The 15,027-nt window shown below is 38.6% G+C and overlaps 1 protein-coding gene and 1 long non-coding RNA gene across 7 annotated transcripts in view; one reads left to right on the forward strand and one right to left on the reverse strand.

The window, feature by feature from the left end:
* Positions 1 to 15,027, forward strand: part of CPM (carboxypeptidase M) — a 32,170-nt gene that overhangs the window by 2,545 nt on the left and 14,598 nt on the right. Inside the window, exons 1-3 of one of the 6 annotated variants that reach the window (XM_062016533.1) lie at positions 3,787 to 3,829; positions 4,621 to 4,709; positions 5,289 to 5,843. The exons of the other annotated variants lie outside the window; for them this stretch is intronic. The gene's annotated coding sequence lies outside the window, so the exon portion shown is untranslated. Of the gene's footprint in view, positions 1 to 3,786; positions 3,830 to 4,620; positions 4,710 to 5,288; positions 5,844 to 15,027 lie in introns of those variants that run through there. 6 annotated transcript variants of the gene reach the window in all.
* LOC133628425 (uncharacterized) lies at positions 2,168 to 4,044 on the reverse strand. Its single transcript, XR_009820689.1, has 2 exons — positions 3,735 to 4,044; positions 2,168 to 2,958 (listed from the first exon to the last, which is right to left on the reverse strand). It is a non-coding gene; the product is annotated as an uncharacterized LOC133628425 (long non-coding RNA).

Genomic DNA, 15,027 nt, shown 5'->3' on the forward strand with positions numbered 1-15,027 from the left:
TGGGTTGTTTATCTCACACTAAAAGAAAGTTTTGTGACAAGTGACAACAGTGGTTATAACTTTTGTGAAAATGAAGTTTTGATTTTGGTCAATGGGTTGAAATTCAAAACTTCTTTTCTTATATAAACTGACAAAACCAAGAATATGTGTATGCACGTGCACTTCTGTGAGTTCACTGGTGTTGTCCTAGTACCAATTACCTAAATTTTTATAGCAAAATGTATTTCTTGAATTATTTAAATATTATAAAATTAGGATCAATGTGATATAGTAACTTTGCTATAAAGCTGTTGACATTCCTGGTATCAAAATTGTTGATGATAAATACAAAATCCTATGAATCAAAGTGGTGGCTATAAAGCCACCAGACATAGTCTTACCGTTATGAATGACTGTTATTACTGTGTTATTCTGAAATCTAATCTAGGCTTTACTCTAATTTTATCTAATAATCTAGCACTATATACTGCCATCTAGACCTAGACTATGAAGAATGAGAAGTAGAAGCTTGACTTTTCATTGGCACGTGTAGGCTTGGAGATCTGTGAGGGTGCAGAATCCTAAATGTGGAGGGTGAGAGGGACCTGAGTATTATCACTTCAGTGGGTGATTTCATATAGTTCTTTAACAGAAATACCTAAACGCTTTGTGTCAGAAGTCTCACATGCTCCAAACAGATCACAATGTAATTTAGATCTGGAAGCCTTCTAGTTTGAGATTCTGTTAACTTGAAAGTTGGATTATGATGCTCAGGGCTCTCTCCACCTAAGTTTTGAATATCTGAGAGGGTGGTGATTTTACAGAGTGTCTGTGTACCTGATCCAGTGCTCAACTACCTTTATTGTGTAAATGTGTCTTGCATCCAATTAGTATTTCCCTTGCTGTGAGTCATTACCTGCCCTTTTGCTATCTGTCTCTTAGAAGGATTTGTCTTCTCTATAACGTCCCTTTAGGTAGTGGGAGGTTGTAGCTGTTTTATCCTCCAGGTTAAGTAAACCGACCTGCCCCAACCTCTCCTCAGATGTAGTCCAGCAGAAAGCCACTGAGATGATGACACTACAAGTGTGGTGGTGTCTCCTTTGTGCTAGGTAATCCCTAGCTAGACCTAGTACTCCAGATGTAACTTTACTAATGCAGAATGGAAGGAAAAAATAATTTCCCTCAAGCTGGTTTTGTGTTCTTTTTGATGCAGCCCAGCACACAAGTTGCCTTTTCTGCCGTGAGAACACATGGCTGACTCACATTTATGTTGTCTACCTGGACGTTTCTTCCCCAGTTTGCAATCTAGCCAGGCTCCAGCCTGTACAAGCATGGGGTTTTCTTCTGGGGTTGATAATCTCATATTGAGACTCTTCCATTCTAGATGCAGGACTTTGCATTTGCTTTTGTCAAACTTCATGTTCCCAGCATTTTTCCAAAGATACTGTGAGAGTGACTGAGCACTGGGACAAGGTGCTCAGAAAGGTTGTGGAGTCTCCATCTTGGAGATATTCAAAAGCCATCTGAACACAGTCCTTGGCAACTGGCTGAAGGTGGCCTTGCTTGAACAGGGAGCATTGGGCCAGGTGACTTCCAGAGCCTCTTTGGACAGATTCTGAGATTCCATTGAAAGACCCACTAAGGTCAAGATGAAAGAAATAAAGTTCTTTCCTCTCTCATATGAAAGATAAGCTGTCAAGTATGATTTGTCATGGATAAATTTGAGATGAGCTCTGTAGAATGTGTTTATTTGATGTGTGCAGACTGTAACAGCAAGGTACATGATTTAACCAGTACCAAGATCCTCAATGGAAAACAAACTGAAGGATGCCCAACGTGTTTTTGTGGTAGTTTACATCACAATATGGAAATTCACCACCTCTCTGCCAGATTGCTGGGAAGAATATGTTTTAGACTGGCAATGGCCTGGTCAGTTTCTAGGTCTATGCATTTAGAAGCTATGATATTTAATTACGCATCTCATCTGATAATCCACTGTTCTTAAATCAAGGGAGTAGAGAGCTTAAAAAGTTGTAGCCCATTGTCTGACAATACAATTTGGTCTATTTTAGTAGGTTACCTCAAATCTCTCAAGATTTGTAGGTTAGAGACCAGATATGGTCTTTGAAAAGCGAAGCTTTCCTCTATCCAGGTAGACGCGCACCTCAAAGGAAAACGAGGAGCCGGCTTGATGCAAACGCACGAGGTGAGGTTTATTTCAGAACTCCGGGGCGTCTCGTAACTCGTGCAAGAGTCAGAGGAGGCAACCCTGGTGCTCAGTAGGAAAGGGTTTTTATAGGGTTTACACGCCACACAAAAGATATAGGGTACAAACAATGGAAAATTACAAGCTCTTGACCCTCGATCTGGCCTCTTCTGATAACCGCAGACTGCGGGTCTTTCCTAGAAATGTTTTTTCAACTTCTGCTTCTTGGAAGTGAGGCGCTCTTTGCTGAGGCTGCGTTTTTCGCTGAGTCACGGCTTCCAGGGTGTGCAGGCCGTACTCCATTTTGTTTGAACCTTTGTTTGAACCTCCTCTTCTCAGTCTTATAAGCAGGTAGGCTGAGATGCATGGTGGCCCAGAAGGTACCTTGGTTCTTTTACATTGTTTCTGAAGTGTTGATGAACAAGCTCATAACGGGCATTTGGCAGGAGCTCTGTTTTCTAATGTGCACAGTATCCAATCTCACTACAGTATGTGCATTCTGTGACAGCAGAGGTTGCAGAGCTGTGTCAGTCTGGAGAATGGGATCTGGGATAATTGTATTAACCTGTCCTACCTAATGCCATCCTGGTGAAAAACAGACTGACTTTTCCGTAAGCAAATCTTCCGGTGTGTGTTATCAAAAAGCAAGTATTTGATGTAAGTTTATGGTCTGTCGCTTTTCTTTGTTCAAGATACTGTGTTGCAGTTATTCTTTGAGAAGAAAATGAGGGTGGTGGGAAGCAGACAGAAGGATTCTCACAGAGACGTGATGTCTTTATTAGGAGAACAAGGGCAAGAAATGTTGGAAGAGATGAGTGGCTTTTGCAGTAAATCTATACTCTTTTAAAAACTCTTCTTAGATATATTCTGCATTCAGACAAAATGATAGCATGCCAATGACAGCTTGGTTTAGATTTTTTTGTGGAGGCTAGTCTGCATTTTTAGAATACCAGTCAAATTGGAACAGTTGTAAACATCATCCTTAAGCCAGATCCTGCTCACTGAGCAAAAAGCTGTGCACAGTTAAAGTAACTCTGTCATTACCTAGCAAAGAGTCTCAAAGTTGACGTAATAGATGTGAATAAATTAACAACTCTTTATCAGATTCTATCATTGGAGAGACAAAAAGCAAAACAAACTGACCAGATTTTATTGTGGCTTCATTAGAAGTTTTCAGAAATATCTTTCTGCAAAACAGTTGTCCTTAAAGATTTTTAGGCGAGAAGTATGTGGTTTAATCATCGTATTCTGCTGCCTACTATTCAATTGCTGTCTGTTGCCCTTGAACTGATGTGTTCCATCCATTAATCTCAATGCTAACATTCAGTAGCCCACCAAAAAAACCACCAACCCTCACTTTTTAATATTCTTCCATCCCTACTCTGTAAGTTGAGAGGCTGAAGTATGTAGGAAGTGCGTGTGTTTGATTGGTTTGGTTTTTAAAGTTCATCCAGAGTTCCATATGACTGTGTGCACAAGGGATACTATGCACTACAGGAAGGTGTACTCAGCAGGGCTTTCAGAAGCCCAGGTTCTTCAGAGTACGTACCTGTTGGAGCTCATTCTGTCTCCTTTCTGCCTGCATTCATAGGCTTCCCTCCTCAGAAAACAGAAGGGAATGGTGCTTGCCCAAGTTTCCACCCGGTAAGCAGATGTGACTTCAGCAAAAGGATTTGCTAGGTATTAGGATTCAGTAGTGCAGTGGGAAGTGTGTGCTTGCCTGGTAATAAGATTAATAGAGAACGTAGGGAATTAACCTGTCCTTGTCATCATTGTGCATAAATATGGGTGGAACTTGTGCCCAGGATATGCCAAGGATACAGTTAAAAAGTCTCCTGACTTTTTTTGATACAACACGATTGATGCTTTTAGGCATTTAGCAGTGACTATTGAACAGGTGCTAACTTCAGGATCATTGTATTCCGGTGAAAATACTTATTAAAAAAACAAGTATTGCACTTGTCTATTCTATACATTAATAGTCTGTGTATATAGCTCAAAAATTATATCTAGCTGGGGAAAAAAAGGAAGCTATTTTCAGACATATCTTGTGATACAGTATGGAAGGAGCCTGAGTTACTGCCATCAATAGTAAAAACCACTGAAAGTTGTATTGAATTTACATTAGAAGAATATTCTGGATGTTTTTACTTTGTTTAAAGTACCAGAAAACAAGTTTTACTGCTGGAGAAAACAAAACCGATGTATGCATCCATAAAACATTTATACTCTACTGGAACTGTTCTCATTAGATTCTTTTCAGGGATCCTGGCATTGCACAAATATAGAATGAAATGTTATACATAGTCCAGTATGCTTTGAGGTAATTTTTTCTGTTACCTGTTATTGTTTGTACAAACTAAATGTGAGTACCAGTGTATTTAATCATCTTTCTTTCTTCTTTCTTTTTAAAAATACTCTTTTTGTCTTGAAAGGAAAGAAATTGCCTAGAGGAGAATCCACAGGGAATGTGATGCTTTTAAAGATAATATTGCAGGTTTTTTCTGTGGTTGCATGGTGTGAGGTATGTTTTTGTAGAAGAGCATTACCTTCTGATTTTTCTACTTGAATGACTGCTACAGATGGCTTTCCTCCTGTCTCCAGTCCTTGATAAGGTCTCTCCTCCCCTTCACTTTCCTCCTCCTTATCTCTCACCCCACAAACTTCCTTAATACTGTAAACTAGAGGCTCCTAGTGCAAGTGTGGTGTGTGTAGATAATATAAGCATTGATATTTTCAGTGTTCATTTTTAGAAACAAGAATGAATGTGGTATTTCCCACTATGAGGGCCTCATGTAAAGCATACTAAAGTCACTTATCTCAAGTCCAGAGTTTTATTTAAATATGGACATTCTAAAACTTGTCATGATAATTAAATTCTTGCCTGGTGATCCTCTGAAGTTTTATTTCCTTTATTTTCCATTTACTCTTTCTGGTGTCTTTCTTCATAACCATATTTGTTCTAGTCTTTGTCAGTACTTGTGGCATATAAATGTATGTTAACAAGATTCTAGGTAGTTTTATATGTTCATTTTATTATTGAAGGGTATTTGGATTCATGGATGTGCTTGATTTTTAACAGCCTTGTAAATTCTATTTGCAGCATATTATGTGAGTCACTATGATGGGAAGGGAACGAAACAGAGGAGGAGAACTGGATCCTTCATTGTTTATCTACTTGAAGTTAAACCATGACTTGAAAAATAAGAAGTATTAGCCTGTATTCTTAAAAATCTTTGGATTCCAACTACATTTTGCTCTAAACCAAGTGCTTATATAGAAGTTATTGTTACTGTATCAGGTCTTGTGTCTAAGTCTGCTTGTCCTAACAGAATCTTTAAATGTGGAAACAGAGTTTCATATTTCATCTGACTGCATCTTCTAGCAATTTACTTACCAGAATTACTTTAAATATGAATACTAAGTATGTTTAGAGCTATGAAAAGCCCTAGTACTTCTACCATCTGAAATAGTAGTTTGACTCCAGTCATGTGACACAAGTAGTTTGTGTGCAATCAGTCTTCCAATAGCCAAGTACTAAGATTTTGTCTGATGATAACGTGACTTAAAGTTGCTTTCCTCTCAGTATGGCTATGCTTTTTACACAAATAATTTATAAGAAGTATGTAGTTTTGTCAGCATCCAATAGCTCAGACTGGTAAGTTAAGATGTTAACTCTTAGAGACATTGTCACTGACTTAGAGCATGTTCCTATTCACTTCAATGAAAGTAAAATAACTTGCATTAAACTTCTTTATACTTGTTGTGAATTGGTCAATCAGATTTGTCTTCTACACCTAAAAATAACATAATGAAAGTGTGTGTGTGTTGTGCAGTTTTCTTTTACATACATGCAGGCACACACACAAATGAAACTTAAATACAGTTCTTGCAGGAATTCTTGTGGAAAAGGATTTTTTGCAGTGAAACCTGACATAGATTTCTATCCCAGTCTAAAAACATAATTATTTGTTTAAGTTTTTTTAAAACCAAACAAATGTTTGAAGGGAACCTATTCTAGCAACATAGCTTAAATGCTTCTCAAAGAAAAAAAAAATGTTATCTAGTAGTGAAATCTTTATGCTGTAACTTTGAAATGGAAAGATCTGATCTTTTTAGAAATAGTCCACTGTTCCTGCAAGCAGCATTTCTTTAAAACTAGTGTGTGGAAAAAATCTCTGCTCTCCTGCCTTCTCTGTACTCCTTGCTTTGTAGTTGTCTATTTATAGCATATATTTGTCAAACATTTCTTTGGAGCAATAAACGTCTTAAGCCTTCAACCATCCTATTTTCCCTCTGTAAGACTTTGTAGCTTTCCACATTTGTTAAGAAGTAGACAGAACTGACAATTGGGCTGATAATTCACACCAGTGTAGTTGGCAATGAGGAGAGGCTTATGTAATATAAAATCACCAGTTGCAACTGGTGGGTGCAGTTTTATTTTTGTTGATCCGCATTTCCTTTAGATGCTGTTGAGAAAGTAAGTATGTAGAAGATGTTTTTTAAAAAACAACCAAGTACAAAACCCTATAACTCAGGATACTGAGAACAGTGCACAATATACAGATAAATACTGGGTCTTTTCCCCCTTCTTGTAGGATTCTGCTATTTGGAATGTTGTACATAAACTTTCAGTTCTGTAAATAAGAGATGGGATCTTGAAACATGGCTCATGGTCCTTTGTATAGCTCATAGCAGTACTGACTATTTAACTCTACTTTATGATCTGTATATTGCAAGAGGCAAATGAAATCTGTACTCTTACTTTAGGTTACTTTTTATATGTAGTTGTTGACTTAGGCTGGTCCTAAATAAGTATTCATTTCCTTAGACTCTTGAGTTTTGGGTGCTGTGTAGTAGCACAAGAGGAGAGCTTCACCAATAAATAAAAAAAGATCTCATTGATCTCATTGATAAAGAGATGTCCTTCAATTAAGAGTCTTCTGTCACTAGATTAGGTCTGTTTGTTAGTCTGTTGCTGCATACATTTGCTGGTCTTTGGGTCATGCTACAGGGTCTGTATTTCCCTAGGAATAGGGAAAAGTGGGTGAGTATTCACGTTGATGACCGGTGATGTGGGTTGCATTGCACTCTCAGTTTAATGCTAATTTTTTACCAAATTCCTTACTTAAAAAGAAATAAAATGCAGGCTTAACATATGAGTTTTTAATATCTCTTCAGATATTTCAGCAGGGAAGTTGTTTATATTAATTTCTAGTAGCTTTTTCTTCATATCCCAGAAAAGAAAAGCAGTGCACCTTGCATCACTTCTGCATAGCCTTCCTGCCTCTGGCTGTAGATCCTTGGAGGTGCTAGTGGTGTTGATTCTCAGAGCTGCCTAATTAAAGCTTTACTGTATGTAGCTATGGTATGGCATACTGTGTTCAGCTAGTTCAAGTAAAAGTGCAAACCTACTTGTAATTTGCATAGTAGAGAGATCTAGATTTTTAAGACTGTTGAGGGTTTTTTCTGTAAATGAAGACTCGATGTGTGTGTGGTTGCTAGTTCTGCTTTCATAACTTTTCATGAATTGGGCAACTGGATATGGAAATAAGTAATGTGCAGAGCTAACTGTAGCTCTCCCCTACCAGCTGAGATACTGCTCTCCATGTAAACTGCGCCACTTCTGGCACAGTGATCCTTGTAATCTATACAGTGGTTCAGATGTGAGGAAAAGATTAGAGGATGCATTTAAACAGATGGTTCTGCATTGTGATGTCTAGGGCTTAGCTGTTATGGGAAAGATCAGTTTCTGGCAGTTGGAGTTACTTGTAAGAAAGAATACATGAATACAAGAATAATTAGAGAAAGATCCAGGAACAGGGTAGGCACAAAATGATACTGCCCCATTATGCACTTCCAGCAATGTGCCACCTGGCTGTTTCTGACAAAGACTATTTTCTAATTGTAGTGGACCTAAAGTAAGTTAAAGTACAAAACTTGCTTTCATGCGCAATTGCATTAGGCTGATCTCAAAACCCCATAAGAAACTAAGGCCACCAGAACATGTTTCTGGAAGAGACAAAAGAACTGAGGTACTCTGTTTGTAGGTAGTAGTGTCTGTTGCCTTTTCTAAAAGGTAACAACTAATGTTTCTTAGGAGACACTTTGTTACCTGTTTTGAGAGAGAGAATCTGGAAGAAACTCATCAGACTAATATAGGTTGTTAACTAAACCAGCAATAGATGATGATAAAGATTGGATCCTTTTTAAAAAGTTAATGTCTTGCATTTTTTTTTACCTTCCAGGGAAAACCAGATTTTGTGGTTTGTTTAGTCGTTTTCTGGTGTGATTTTACTTAAAATTTAAAAAAATAAAAAGAAAAGTGGAGTGGAGTGAGAGCAAGCTGCTCACTGTCTGAATTTATAGGACTCTGCTTGCCAGTGTTGAGATGTGTATTGTTTGGAGCTTCCTATTCTCAGAACAAACATAGTGTCTGGGATCTGGCAAGGACTTTTACAGGGTATGCATACCAGCTCTCTTGGTAAGATACTTCAGTACAATGAAACCCTCAAAGTACACCAGTAACTTTTCAGAGATACAGGAGCAACAACCAGTTGTCTCCTCTTTGTTTTCTACTCCTTCTCTTGCCTTCAAGTGGCAGGAATAATTTTGGCCTCCTCTGCCTCTATTGCTAAAAGCATAGGCCAAATAAAACTGTTGAATCTGGACAAATTGCACTTCAAAAACAAGCCATCTCCCTCTTTGTGTATGTCTTGTGTTGTAAGACATCCCTGCCCATGATCTGGTGATACTGCTGTGAATGGGTAATGGTACTTTCCATGTATACAGCAGCTTTTCTGAAAGTCACTGGATGCATATCAGTCTCGTGCTTTTCAGAAAACACACATTTTCAGAACTAGGTTTAAAGCTCCTGTAATAGATGCAATAGTTGGTGAAGAGGAAAAGTAGCCTGTTTGGTTTCTGGGAGTGAATCTGAAATCTGTCGGTGTAAATCATGGGGAAAGCCTGTTAAGGCTAATTCTATATGCCAGAGTTGTTCTCGATGACCAATACTGAATAAGATTAGTGTATATTAATTCAAAACCAGTGTTCTCTTCTGGGTTGTTTTAATTTTGAATTTTAAAAAATATTTCTATTTCTTGATATATTTTTTTTGTGTTCAAATAAACTATAAAGTGCTATTGTAGAGGCTGTGCTGTGGACTGACTATTTCTCATCTTTTTATGTATTAACATCTGTGAGAACTGGAAATGGTACAGTGTGATGAGTCATGTATAAGTAGAAAACAGAGTTGTTCTCATAAGATTCAAGTCCCGTGAAAGCATCTAAAGCAGCTATGGATGTTCCAATCAACCAAAGATCTGTAAACCTTTAGGAAGAAAAATAAGCACATGAACCATGAACTGTTTTGACTCCATTCCATTCTCAAGTGTTTTGATTACAAATAATCAGTAGCTAGATTGGGGTGGTTTATTTTCTGGCTTTTTGGTTTTTTTTTAAAGTCATTGGTCACTCCTACACTTTTGCCTATAAGGAACTGACTCTAGATGGAATTGATTTGATATAATCTCTGGAAGTACCTAGGTGTTTATTAAATAGTGGGAAATTATTAGTTTTGTCTATTTTTTCCTCTTGAATGAGAGAGAGAGCCTTATGCTTGTAAGAAAGGATACATGGGAAGAGACCACAAGTGTTAAGTGTACTATGTCAGTGGTAGTTGCTAAAACTGGTCCTTTGTATAATATTTGGACTATAAATTGGCTGAGATGGGACTGTTTGCAATAAAGCTCAGAAAGCTGACAAAGTGGAAATACAGAGCACAAGCTTCTTATTGAAGCTTGGAAGTACAATGCTAAATCACATAAGCATTTAATGTCTTTGTATTTCCATCTTCTTGCCTATGCATGTGAACACAGGAAGCAATTGTACTCCTGTGTAACACACTGACAGTACTGAGCATTACAGTGAACACAAGTGCAGATCAGAAAACACAAAAGCCAAAGAATGGTTTATGTTACTACGTAAGCAGATTTACCATGAATGTGATGTAAAAGCTAGAAGTGATAAAGCCACCGTCAATTTCTTCATGTCTCTTCCTGCAAAATAGGGGGATTTATGTGGTAATAAGCTTAATTTGACTTAGCCTGAGAAAATAGGTGTCAGATGCATCTGGGAATTTACTCTGACATAGTTCTGCAATGAAAATAAAACTGTAAAGATGCCTTAGTATCTTGCATGGTAACAATTAACCTAGATTTACACTAGTATTACATAAGTTGCCAGTGAGGATGAAGTATTCCAAGACACTGCAGAATGTGTTGCCAAGAGCAGTTAGAGAAATGCTTCCAGTATTAGTATGAATAGTTAAAGTGGATTAACAAGCGAGCGAGAGATTATGTGGGAATTATGTGGTGTATCTACAGAAGAATTTATCAAGGAGTGACTCTCATGCCATCCTGTCTCCCCACAGTATTTTGTGTAAGTAATGCAGATGCTAGTTATTTGAATTGTTTTTCTTGTGTCAAACCATAATTACGTAATGGTTGCTCTTGCAGTGGAAGCTGTTATAAAAATCAGTTAATATGTTTATTTCACTCCTGTTACTTGGTGTTCTTATCATAGCATTTGGGTTAAAGCTCTTCTGCCTCTACTGGAATTGAGCAAGATTGGTACAAGCTATCCCTAAGGCATAGCCATTGCCCTCTTACCTTCTCATAGAAAAAAACTGTGTTCTGGTATCCCTTCTTACTTTGCACTGCTTTGACTGTGTGCTTTGGTGGTCATAAACGTTGTGTGAAGCATGATAGGATGAATCCTTGATAGGGAGAGTTCTCAGGACCACTGAAACATCAGTTACCAATAGCAATCTGAAGAATAATGATAAAGCTTTAAAGTTTCCTGCACTTTCTATTCAACCTCTTTATCTTCTTTTCTTACTATTAAGGTGGCCTTTCCTACAGCTTAGAGTCACATCTTTAAGAGTAATGTGCAAACCACCCGATAATATGCAACTTGCCCTGTGGAGTTTGTGCCAAACATGGAATAAGTAAGATTAAAATCTAGTAAGTTTTAAGGTAGAGCATTTGAAGTATAAAGGGAAGTAAAATGTTGTGGCTTGTATCAAATCTCGAAAGGTCTTTTGGGGTTTTTTTTTTAGGTCACCAATTTGGTCCAATGTCATGTTGTCTTTTTTTTGCAATCTAGCTTCATCCACTTTCCCAGTAACACAGATGGATTCAAGCAGATTCATAACTGAGGCTTGGGTTTAGATACCTAAAAGCTCAATTTTCTAGCCAGTGTCAGAGCAAGCATTGTATGAGCTATATTCTATGCTTTACTATCCAAATAGATATTCAGTAGGATCTGGAGCCAGAGCAAACTGGTTTTGACACTGTTCTCCACAGCCTTCTCTTGAACAAACTGGGAAGATGCAGATTGGATAGGTGGCCTGTGTGATAGGTAGGAAACTGGCTAACAGGCTGGATTCAGAGGGTGGTCATCAATGCTTTTTACTCAGGCTGGCAGCCTATCTCAAATGGGTTCCCCCAGGGATTGGTACAGGACAACGTTTTCATAACCCATCTGGATGATGGGATCTATAGCACCATTGCTGTATATGCTGATGAAACCAAACTAGGTGGACAAGTCAGAAGGGTGAGCTGTTTTAGAGAGACCTGGGTCAGTTGGAAGAGTGGGCTAGCAAGAAAAACGTGAAGTTTAACAAAAACTGATGCAAAGTCCTGCACCTGGGGTGCAAGATAACCAGACAGCCCAGTACAGGCTAGGATATATATGTCTGGGGAGCAGCCTTGCAGAAAGAGGTCTGGGGTTCTTGGTGGAGGTGGAAAGCTGAATATGTGTGCTGCTCCAGTATTGAAGGCAAATTGGATCCTGGGCTGCATCTACAGAGGTGTTACTACCCAAGATACTTGTGAACATCCCACTCAGTGCACTCAGGCTGCATCTGGAGTACTGTGTCTGGTTTTGGTACTCACAATTCAGGAAATATATGGACAGAATAGAGTCAGTCCAAAGGAGAGGCCACAAAGATTGTTGAAGGGCTGGAGAGAAGACTGAAAAGTTTAGGCTCATCTTGATTACTTGAAATATAGTTCACTAAGTAGTTGAAGTCAGCAAGAAATGGCTTTTGATATCCACTCAGTTTACTGAAAGCATGAGAAGTAGCTGAGCTGTTTACTTCAGCTGCAAAGCCAGAGTTATCTAGGGCTTACTGATTAAAGGAAGCTTTATCTATATGCTGAATCTTTTTGTATGCAGTGGATTACTGGTGTATGGAAAGAAACCTTACATCATCCCTTACAGGAACACTATCCAGTACTGCAGGCTGAGCAGACCCAGGAATTTATTTTAATTGTTAATGGTAGGTTTAATACTTCTCACAAGCTGGAAATGCCAGAAAATAATTGGTGTCTCAGTTCATGGGAGTGTTTATCATTTAGATGGCCCTCACTGAAATGATAAACAATCTAAACACTCAGGCTGGAAAGACCAATTTAAATCAGTACTAAATGCTAGTCTATACTTAGCTTTTCCTTGTGTTTCCCATGGGTGCAATTTCACAGTGATAGCATCTGGAAAGAGCACTGCTGATGGCAGGGCACTGGAAATATCTCTCTAAAATTTGTAGTCAGAATACGATAGTATTTGTAGAAAGTACTAAATGACAGTAGTAGCTATAGTATTTAAGCTGTACTTGATCTCTTACTGCTTTAGCCTATATAGTACTGAAATGGTGCTGATGCTGCTATGGAGAAATGACTAAAGAATATGGCACTGTGCTACATTGGCTCACTAGATGCTCCAAAAAGCCTATATACAATGGATGGAGATACTGTCATTGCTAGTAGCTGGATTTGAAATAGCCATTGTGATCTGGTTATCAATGTAAGATGCTTCATCTTCTAGGGACTAAAATATTGTTTGGCTGCTGTGATCAATTGGTTGTTTTATATTGGATAAAAATTATGTATAGAAAGGTAATACAAGTGTAGTAAATACATTGGCTAGCTTGGTGCAAGATCAGGATTTTCAACCATCTTGCCTTCTGGGTCACTGCCTTGTGCTAGTGTATGCAATCATCAGGTATTTGAGGAAGCTACTGCTTTTAATCAGCACTTATGTCAATTGCTCTGAAAGGGCTTTTTAGATGTAATTCCTTGAACCCATTGGCTCTGAGATATTTTGAAGCCCTTTCTGTGTGCTTGGTACAGTGATAACAGGCAGTCCCAGGGATAAATGAATTTATATAGATGTGTCCTCTGTAGGAAACGTGTGTTTTACAGTTCAGCTGTATCCACCTTCATCTAGGGGAGAGCTGGGACATCATCAGGTCTCTAATATTATAGAATCATAGAATGGTAGGGTTGGAAGGGACCTTTGGAGATCATCTAGTCCACCCTCCCTGCAGAAGCAGGTCAACCTATTAGGTCCATTGGTACTTTAATTTTATAATTTTACCCCTATCTTTTAGACATTGGATGTGCCCTTTGCCCCTGCAGCTTGATCTGATGAATCCCTAGCTAGGGAAGCTACATATTGTAGGTTCACAGTAGTCGCCTTCATTCAGCTTAGGCTATGGAGGAAGGGCTGCAATTACAATTGTAAGCAGGTATGTTCTTCTTGGATGCAGCAGCAGTCCGTATGACAACTGACAAGTTGAGAACCAAGGAGGGATGTCTGAAACATCCTTTCAGTAGAGGGAAGGAGAGCTGGCCAGAACAGCTTGGAGTGCATAAGGACAAAGAATCATAGAAGCACTCTGGAAGGGCACACTTGGCACTTCATTGCAGGTTGCCACTGGATAAAACCATGGAGAGGATGACACATTGCAGAGATAGAAATTAAACTGAGATTTTTGACCATGCTTGCCTATGACTAAAAAGTAGCATGTCTTTTGCATGACTGAGACTTTTATTTTGTTTTCAGTTTCAAACAATATACACTGCTGCAGCACAACTTGGCATCTGTTTTAACTGAATTGCAGGATGTTTGAGACTGGAAGGGAACTCTGGAGGTTTTTGAGGGGAGAAGAGCTAGGGTGGTAAGGATGGGTGTTTCTTTCTCACTCCTTTTTGAAGAAGGATGTGCTTAAAGGGTATCATCCCTGTTTGGTGTTTTTCCACACTGTAATTTGTCTAGGCTTACAGAAGACAAACTATTTTCTTGTCTTTCTAAAAATGCAATAGTGGCTCTGCACACAACAAAGCCAAATAACTGACTTCCTCACTAAAGCACTTACTGTGACATGGGTTTGGTTTTTTTTAAAAGTAGGGATTGTTTTCTCACATTGTTCTTTAATGAAAGAATCAGTAGCATCTCAGGGCTTTGTGCATAGCATATGAATACAAGGGTTAAACACCAATGTCTTGTAGAGTGACTGTAAAACCAGGAGATTAAATCCAGTCCTTGTTGAATCTGCCTGCTCTCAATGCTGTCTTGTTGCTTCTTAATCCTAAGCCTGAGACTCTGATTCAATGTGTTAAGTGAGAATTTATTTTGGTAACCACTGTCTTCACTTCTACCTACCTTGCAGATGTTTCAATACATCTTCTAGTGTTCCTCCTGTCTTCCTCAACATATTTTTCTCCCATTCCTGAATGCCACAGCATTTTCCTTTCTAGCTATGTGACTGGCTCACTGCAGCTATACCATGAGGATCATGAGTTCTGCCTCTGGGAAATTGTTATGCTCCAAAGATTACTTGCTGCAGATTAGATGATCCACGGAGATTTATGAAACAAGGCTTTTTATATTATTGCATATAGCATCACCTTTCCTCTTTCCTGTATGTACTAATGACAGCTGGGCTCCTCTGAGACATCTCACAGGTCCCAACAAGCTCTGTGTGAGAGCCGGGG

The sequence above is a fragment of the Colius striatus genome, chromosome 1 (assembly GCF_028858725.1).
Source record: "Colius striatus isolate bColStr4 chromosome 1, bColStr4.1.hap1, whole genome shotgun sequence".
Lineage (NCBI taxonomy): Eukaryota > Metazoa > Chordata > Aves > Coliiformes > Coliidae > Colius > Colius striatus.